The sequence below is a fragment of the Euleptes europaea genome, chromosome 11 (assembly GCF_029931775.1).
Source record: "Euleptes europaea isolate rEulEur1 chromosome 11, rEulEur1.hap1, whole genome shotgun sequence".
NCBI lineage: Eukaryota > Metazoa > Chordata > Lepidosauria > Squamata > Sphaerodactylidae > Euleptes > Euleptes europaea.
Window position 1 is genome coordinate 60079888 of NC_079322.1, and position 10036 is coordinate 60089923.

The window sequence follows — 10036 nt, forward strand, 5'->3', positions numbered from 1 at the left end:
CCTGGTCTGGGACCTAGGTCTGCGGATGAGACAATATGTGCAGTCTGCCGGTTTGTGGAGGAGCAGGGAAGCTGGCACTGTGCTTCTCATGCTTCCTTGTTCAGGCCTGGAGGCTCTCGATTAATTGGATGATTCTACACTGCCTTCTTAGTGCAAGCCTTTCTTTACAACGAAACCATTGTCAGCAATCATAAAGCACACTGAAAAGCAGTAAAAACATAAATAAAACACTGCAACCTAAAAACATCTAGCAGAAGAGTTTTAAAGGACTAGGTAAAGGTAAAGGTAGTCCCCCTGTGCAAACGCCGGGTCATTCCTGACCCATGGGGTGATGTCACATCCCGACATTTATTAGGCAGACTATGTTTACAGGGTGGTTTGCCATTGCCTTCCCCAGTCATCTCCCCTTTACCCCCAGCAAGTTGGGTACTCATTTTACCAACCTCGGAAGGATGGAAGGCTGACTCAACCTTGAGCCAACTACCTGAAACCGACTTCCGTCAGGATCGAACTGAGGTCATGAACAGAGCTTTTGACTGCAGTACTGCAGCTTACCACTCTGCGCCACGGGGCTCTTTTTAAAAGACTATAAATGAATTAAACTTAATTCAAAACCAGCCAGGAGCAAAAAAAAAAAAAAAGTTCTAAATGGGGGAGGGGGGACATTAAAATATATAGAGAGGATATTTTAATCCCACTTTCCTTCCGAAGAAGAGCAGCATACGTATCTAAACGGAGTAAAACAGTAAGAAAAAAGAACTTCTGTACTACCCCATACATATCTTCCAGCTAGATATTTTAAATCAGGAACATTCTATTACACATAGACGGTCAAAGTGCTCCTATACAATATAGTCTTATGTCGCTTCCTAAATCTCTGGAGGTTCCTTAAAGCATGGGGTAAGGCACACAGCATCAGGTAGCAGCTCCTTTTCAAGCTTAACTGCCAGCCGGTGAGGCTGAGCCAGTGGAAGAGCCCAGCCCTTGGTGGAATATTCCTCCATGACAACATCTTCACCTGGTGCCTAAAACTGAAAAGCGTAGGTGCCGGGAAACAAGGAAGTCATTTCACAGGTGACATGCCACTACCAAAAAAGGCCTATCACGGACACACACATCCCAGAAAGGAGTAGGATTGCCAGCTCCAGGTTGGAAAATTCTTGGAGATTTGGGTTGAGGGATGTGGAGCTTGAGGAGGGTGGGGTTTGGGAAGGGACTTCAGTGGGGTTTAATGCTCCACTTCCAAAGCAGCCATTTTTTCCAGTTGAACTGACCTCTGTTGCCTGGAGATCAGTTATAATCCCAGGAAATCTCCAGCTACCACTTGGAGGTTGCCCACCCTAGGATGTGGTAGTAGGTAGGAGTTGATGTGAAAGACCTCTGTCTGAGACTTTGAGAGCTGCTGCCAGTCTGAATAGACAATACTGACTTTGATGGACCAAAGGTCTGATTCAGCGTAAGGTGTAAGTATAATGTATTTCTTCACACAACACATAGTTAAATTGTGGAACTCCCTGCTCCAGGATGCGGTGATGGCTGCCAACTTGGAAGGCTTTAAGAGGGGAGTGGACATGTTAACTGAGGAGAGGGCTACTAGTAAAAATGGATACTAGTTATGATGCATACCTATTCTCTCCAGGGTCAGAGGAGCATGCCTATTGTATTAGGTGCTTTGGAACACAGGCAGGATAATGCTGCTGCAGCCATCTTGTTTGTGGGCTTCCTAGAGGCACCTGGTTGGCCTTGTGCCTTGGTCTGATCCAGCATGGCTTTTCTTATGTTCATGTGTACGTGTTCATGTGTACCAGCATCTAGACAGCCATGGTGGGCTTTAGTAGAATTAAGTCTTGGCAGGATAGGGTGCAGTCCAGCTGTTAAAGCCAGGGTGGTGCAGTGTTTAAGAGCAGCAGACCCTAACCTGGAGAACTGGGTTTGATTCCCCACTCCTCCACATGAGCAGCGGACTCTAATCTGGAGAACCGGCTTGGTTTCCCCACTCCTCCACATGAAGCCAGCTCTCTCCAAAGCACAATTCTCTCCGAAGCACAGTTCTCTCCGAACTCTCTCAGCCTCACCTACCTCACAAGGTGCCTGTTGGGGGGCGGAGGAAGGGAAGGTGATTGTAAACCGCTTTGAAACTTCTTTTGGTAGAGAAAAGCAGGGTATAAAACCCAACTCTTCTTCCTTCTTCTTAGAAAGTCACTCTGTCTCCCCATGTATTTTGGGAGGGATGCAAAATATTTGCCCATGTGGGGTCAGAGGGTCACACACGGGACAGCCTTCCTTGCTTGATCTGCACATTTTCAGCTCCTTTAGGTCTTTCCGTGCATTATAACGACAGCCCAAAATTCCAGCATAAACAGAGAACAGAAACATCAAAATGTCTCAGAGGTCGTGCAATAAAAGAAACTATTATTGACACACACTCGTTTTACCCAATAACGACAGTGCATTTCATCCCGCTCGTTTAAAAGGCATCTTTTATTTCTGCAGAGGAAAGGGAGGAAATCTTCTGATTCCATAATGTAAACATGTGCTGACATTAATTATTGTAACATTTATCTGCAAAACAGATGGTAATGCTTTCCAAAAAACGTGTGAGCGGTAACCGGAATGAATTTATGGAGGCTTTGCTGTTTCTACCGTGTTCTCATCTAGGGGTAGCCTTGGACTCTGGTCCAAGCCGAGCGCTGCTTTTTTAGCAAAGTTCCACCAGACAGATGGAAAACATTATTAACTACTGTTTTCCTTTCTTGTCAGAAATGTTTTGTCTAATCATCACATAATTACACATCCACATTGTAGTAAATCACGCTATGTAAACATTTCAAACAGAGTGGAACTATTAAGGTGAAATGCAAAATATTCCAGACTTTAAAACAAAACAAATATGAAGTGAACCGTGCTGAGTAAGAAAATGCTGAAATCAAGGTCAGACAAAAATATAACTACAATTTTGGCATTTGGCTTCCTTAGAGCTACATTCTATTAAGCCACAGACAGTAATATCCCAGGCGCTTTGATATGCCTTCTCCTTTTGATATGCTTATTAAAGAAACTGCTGCTTTTTTTCAGGGTGCCCTTCCCAAAAACGAAGAACGGGGTTTGGATTAGGTCCTTCTCCCTTTGGCTGCCTGTGTTCCAGCTGAGTTTAGAGATGGCCTCGGGGGTCTAATTGCCTCTGAACTGACACTCCCTTGAGTTGCTAATCTATCAACATTTCAAAGACAAAAATAGAGACACACTTTTAATTGTGAAGTGGTGGTGGAAAGGGCTGTCAAGTCACCGCTGACTTATGGCGACCCCACTGGGTTTTCAAGGCAAGAGAGGAACAGAGGTGGTTGGCCATCGCCTTCATCTGCGCAGCAACCCTGGAATTCCTTGGTGGTCCCCCATCCAAGCATTAACAAGGGCCAGCCCTGCTTAGCTTCCAAGATGTGATGAGACTAGGCTAGCCAGGTCAGGGCTTTGTAGTGCCTTACTCTGTGTTGTGCCTTACTCTTAACATGCATTCATTTAGCTGCTTGTCCTCTAGAGACACGATGACTTTGCATCCCATGAAGATTCAGCTACCACAGATTCAGGGAGAGGTTTGAAAGCTGACGACTAGCAACAGCACTTCACTACACATCAGTTTTTTTAAAAGCATGCCCAGAATTTCCCAAGAAGGCAAAAACTGTTAAGTCATATACTAGGGAAATGTCCTTGATAAGTAAGAACAGTCGAAGCAGCCTGATAGCTGATGCTCTATCATTCAGTGTCTTGTCAAAATTAATCTTTTCATGGGTCTGTCTGAGAACTATCTTTCCCCACCTTAGATGTCACATTTCCTGTGTGACTTCAGGGTTTCAGGCATGCCAAATCAGTGGGCCTGCTGTCACTTTAAAAATAATCTTCTGTGGGGAAATACCTACTTAGCTTTTCGGCAATGTCCTCCATCTAAAGTTCAAACTCCTGTTTGTGGGCACCAGGGAAAAATAATCTCTCCCTCCCTTGGCTCAGTGGTGGGCCGGCTATGGTCCGCACTTCACCTAGGGGCTTGAGTGGAAGCAAAAGAATTATTGACAGGAATTTAAAAGCCATCCAGAAAGGCAGTATATGGCTAGACCAATTCAGCACATAGGAAACAATTTATGAACCTATAATGTTCCCATCTTTAGCAGAAAGTGAACTCTGGCTGTCCAGACGAATCTCTTATTTCAACCACACAAACAGACCTCTTGCTGTGCAGAGAGTGGCAATGCACTAAACAGAAGGCTTGCAGACTTAAAAAAAAAAAAAGAAATGAAGGGAAATTATTTAAGCAGAGGACACCTTGTTTACAAAAGGGCAAGTTTGGGAGTCTAAGTTAATATTAGGATTCATAACAAAGAGTAGATTTAGACGAGCGCTGAAGTGCGTTTTCCCACTCAGAATCCACTTTGAAGCCCTGCTCAATAGATTTAGAAATTAGATATTAGAAGTTACAAAATCAACAGTATTAACATTTAGAGGGTTGACTCGGTATATTTATGGTTAGCACACTAGGTTAGAGTGACAGCACTGGTGTTAGGGATGCCACAAACTTGGCAGTGAACACATTCAATAGGTGAACACACCAGGTTTGACAGTCGCAAACCCCTGTATGTTGAACCTCTGATCTGTTCACCATCTGCTGTCTGCCTGGAATGGCTGTCGAACAGCTTTGCAGATGTTCAGTAGCTGTAGTGGTGGAGTTTCATTTCCTTGCATTTGCACAGTAGATGAGAGCAATTCTACCTGGGGTCACAGAGGGTTGGATAGGGTGGCTATTGTGGGAGACATCCTGGGGGCCCTGCTACATTTGGCAGATGACCATGATGGGGGACCACTGGCACCTGCACAACTATCCACAGCCACCCAAACCACCCAAGAGCTCTCCCTCTTGGATGTGTCATTGGGCAGCCCTCAGGGGGAGTCACAGATGGGGTGGGGAGGAAGTGGGGCAGGGAGGGGCGTGAAGAAGAAGAGTTGGTTTTTATATGCCGACTTTCTTCACCACTTAAGGAAGAATCAAACCGGCTTACAATCACCTTCCTTTCCCCTCCCACAGCAGACACCCTGAGAGGTAAGTGGGGCTGAGAGAGCTCTTAATAGAATTGTGACTAGCCCAAGGTCACCCAGCTGGCTTCGTGTGTAGGAGTGGGGATACAAATCCAGTTCACCAGATTAGCCTCCGCCACTCATGTGGAGGAGTGGGGAATCAAACCCGGTTCTCCAGATCAAAGTCCACCACTCCAAACCACCGCTCTTAATCACTACACCACTCGTGGAGCTCCTGTTATGCAGTTGGAACCAGAGACACAGATGCGCCACAAGCTAGACTTTGTTGAACTGCAAATCATGGTGAAGTCTGATGACTCAAGTTGCCACCACCCTGGCTGGGGCCATGGGGAGATGGACTGAGCCTTCCTTGGCACAGCATGTGTCTAAGTGGGGTGGAGATACAGGTGGAACTTGGAAGGGTTGGCTGGATGCAACACTTCATTGCAGGAGGTGTGCTGGGACAGCAGACGGAGCAGAGTCTAGCCGCACCCAGGCGGATTACACAGAGTGAGCCAACCCAACCGGCAGGATGATACATTCAATAAACACTGAAGTAGGATTTGGGTTGTAGAACCAGCCAGAAATATGAAAATCAGAATTGCAGCAAAGCATCATTGTTAATATGACACGTTAAATGATGCAAAATTACGTAGTAGGATCCAATTTACAGCAAACTGTACACAGTAGTATAGACCACTGTCCCTAATAATTTGTCCAAGTAACTTTGTGAATAACTTTGTACAGTGCTACCCTATTGCCTGCATAGAAAAGCCCTCTTGAATAATTCAGTTTTGCATAGTTTATGGAAAGCCAAGAGAGTGAGAGCCTTCCTGACCTCCTCAGGCAGACCATTCCACAATGTGAAGGTCACAATGAAGAAGGCATGCGTATAGGCAGTTGTTGATATTGCCCATTTGCAGGTTGGTACCTGCAGATGGCCCTGTTCAGATGAGTGAAGCTGTCATGGCGGAGCTGCCAGATACTTCTTCCTTAGATCCTTTTGTTGGAGATGCTGGGAATGAATCTGGGATATTTGGCTTGCTAACATGGGTTCTGTCACTGAGTGATAGCTCCTCTTTACCTGAAAACCCACAGTGATATGCATCTAGAAAAAGAAGAAGAGTTGGTTTTTATACGCCGACTTTCTCTACCACTTAAGGAAGAATCAAACCGGCTTACAATCACCTTCCCCTTCCCCACAACAGACACCCTGTGAGGTAGGTGAGGCTGAGAGAGAGGGACTTGCCCAAGGTCACCCAGCAGGCTTCGTGTGTAGGAGTGGGGAAACAAATCCAGTTCACCCGATTAGCCTCTGCCGCTCATGTGGAAGAGTGGGGAATCAAACCCGATTCTCCAGATCAGACTCCACCGCTCCAAACCACCGCTCTTAACCACTACACCGTGCTGGCATCGAGCATGCAGCATGTTCACTGTGCATGTTCATGATAGCCATGTTTAAATATTTGAAGGGATGTCATGTTGATGAGGGAACTAGCTTGTTCTCTGTTGCTCCAGAGACTAGGACACAGAGTAATGGATTTAAACTAATAGAAAAGTGATTCCACCTAAACATTAGGAAGAACTTTCTGATGGTGAGGGCTGTTCGATGGTGGAATGCACTGCCTCGGAGCGTGGTGGAGGTCTTTAAGCAGAGGCTGGATGGCCATCTGTCGGGAGTGCTTTGATTGTGGGATCCTGCATGGTGGGGGGAGGGTTGGGGTCACTGGAGATGTGGGGGGGGGAGGTAGTTGTTAATTTCCTGCATTGGGCAGGGGGTTGGACTAGATGACCCTGGTGGTATCTTCTAACTCTATGATTCTACGTGCAAAATAATGTCATAAATATTGTCACAAAGCTGAACTTCACAAGCAGTTTTGTTCACTGTTCCCACACTAATCGTATGATGTTGGGGCTACTTCCACCAAAGTCAATAAGGCACATGAAGGAGCACAGCTGCAGTCCCAGTTTAAGCTCTGTGGCCTCTTTTGTTTGTGGGAGTAATTGACTGCTAAAGCTGCCTGATATTGAAGCAAATGTGAGATACAGATATATGTCAGAGGCAGACGAAAGAACAATGGGTCATTGGGAAGAAAATGAAAGTACTGATTAACCCAACATCAGGAATGTGTTATTCTACTGCTTTGAAACACAACATAGCTGACCATCTTGTTTCTCTTACCACAATGGCAGCTGGACATCTGGAAATAGTATGGCTTGTGGCAAGCATTAATAACGTTTTTTTAAATGCCATTAAAGTAGCAGTCTGCCAGAAACACAATTAAGGAAAATTAGCTGAAACTAATCAAAAACACATAAACCTGAAATAGTAGCTTGCCAATGGAAAATTCTGGAAACACACTTATTATGACAGAATAGGAATATGTATTTATACGTTTGTGAATATTAGTCAAGCTGTATTGTATTACCTAGAAATATATAAGGAAAACATTTGGATGAAGGAAGGAGAGAAGATGGTTAAAATGTTAGAGAAGGCAGGAAATGATTTATAATGCCGTGCTATGGAATCTCAGATCGGCAAATGTGGCGAGTATTGTAATGAAGAGATGATTTAAACATAAAGAACATAATGGTAAAACAATTCTAATGCTACATATTTATAAGAATACCCTAAGGGGTCACCACAAGTCAGCTGTGACTTGACGGCAAAAAAAGAGGGAAAAAAGAAGCAGAATATTGTCGAAGGCTTTCACGGTCAGAGTTCATTGGTTCTTGTAGGTTATCCGGGCTGTGTAACGGTGGTCTTGGAATTTTCTTTCCTGACGTTTCGCCAGCAACTGTGGCAGGCATCTTCAGAGGAGTAACACTGAAGGACAGCGTCTCTCAGTGTCAAGTGTGTAGGAAGATATAGTGAAGCAGAATAATTCCCTTCTAAATCCATTGAAGTCAGTGTCCTTAGAATGGTGTAACTCTGCTTAGGCTTACTCTGTAAGACATTTTAATAAATGAATAAATACTAATTTTAGTACTAGAGTCCACTTTTGCTACTTCGAGTGAGGTAGCAAGCTTTGAATCTTTAGCCTTGTTTTCATCCTTTAGCTCTGTAATGCTGTCATTATGGGATTTATCACTGCAACATCTGCAGTGTTCCATCAAAGACTGCTATTGGTGCATGTTTAAACAAAGTATATGTCTGTTATTTTATATAATGTTATTGTACTTATTCAAAAGAATTATTGGTTGTCACAATACTTGAGTACAACATGTCTGATCTTATTGTTTAAAAAAAAGGTTAAAGGTCCCCTGTGCAAGCACCGGGTCATTCCTGACAGATGGGGTGACGTCACATCCTGACGTTTACTAGGCAGACTTTTGTTTACGGGGTGGTTTGCCAGTGCCTTCCCCAGTCGTCCTTCCCTTTACCCCCAGCAAGCTGGGTACTCATTTTACCGACCTCGGAAGGATGGAAGGCTGAGTCAACCTTGAGCCGGCTACCTGAAACTAACTTCCGTTGGGATTGAACTCAGGTTGTGAGCATAAGCTTGGACTGCAGTACTACAGCTTACCACTCTGCGCCACGGGGCTCTTTGATCTTATTGTTAGGAGAGGGGAAATTTCTGGAAGTAGTATGTATTGCTTCACACAGCAACGGTTTACCATATTTATCCTGTTACTGATTCACAGAGAGTATTCAAGACAAAAAGGACTATTTCCCTCTGAAGAATGATTCTGGAGGGGTCTTGTTTTGATGTGAGCAAAAGTTAAGAGTCCCATGCAATGAAGGCTCCTTCCCCACTTTGTTACCGCTGGCTGACTTTTGGCCTACATACCAGATGTCATTCATTAGGCCTATCAGCAATTGAAACAACAGAAAACCTTGGTTTTTCAACACATGTTGCAATGCCAGAGTCCAGGGACTGAACGAGACTGTCCAGGCAGCCCGAGGACTCTGTCGCAAGCCTGAGGACTAAATCTGCAACTGGAAGAAGTGGGTGCAATTCCACTTGCTTAAGTGTGGTTTTTTGTGGGGGCAGGGCGTCCAGGTACTTTAACGTGGTGTAACTATTACTCCATGTCACAAAATGTCAGTTTCCTGCTCTTAAGCTTGTACTGGCCTGCAGAAAGTATAAGCATGCTCCAGACTCTGTGCCACTGCCTACTCCCACACACAACTGAAGGGGGGAAATGAAGAGAACGGAAAACGAAACGCAAAGATATGAGTGAGAATAGAGGGGAAATGCTGGATAGGAACCAGACTGGTCAAAACAAGAAAAGATATTTTCCTTTTAGGGTTGCCAACAGCCAGAAGAGGAAAATGTCCTGTCCATTGAATTGAGGCGTAATGTGTGGAAATGGGCAACTGAAATTGGATCGTCCACAAAAATGCAGTGTTGCAACACACAGCAGTCTTCTAGATGGCAATATTCTGCTTTGAAATAGCAGGAGGATGTTACTATTCTTAAAATCTAACTTGGCCTAAGCATCTCACAATCTTCCTTTTGTATAGGGTAGGCTGACCATATGTACCATTTTGAATGGGACAGTCCCGTTTTTTATCATATTTCCCAGCCGTCTCGTCTTTTTAATTAAAATGTCAATTTTGTCCCTTTTTGCACCTCATTACATTTCCAACGTTTGTTTCCTTCAGTTCTGACATTTCTTATGCTGCATGCAGGAATGGCTGGGTAAATTCTCATAGAAAAAGTGCTCCGATTGGATTACACTCATATCACATAACCCCTGTCCTGTTTTTGCTATCCCACTGTCCCATTTTCATCACAAGGAAATATGGTCTGCCTAGTATAGGGTCCTCTTTTCTTTACATTGATTTCTGTTTTTTTGCCACCAAAGTATGCTGCCTGTTTTCTTTGACTTCCTCATCCAAGGCAAATTTACCTGAGTGCCAGCATGATCCTCCAGCTTTGTCCTCAGAATTACAATCCTGTTTTTGATGAGAACTGAAGGCAAATAAGTGTGTTAACTCTGCTGCTAACTTTCTGAACACACCCATATC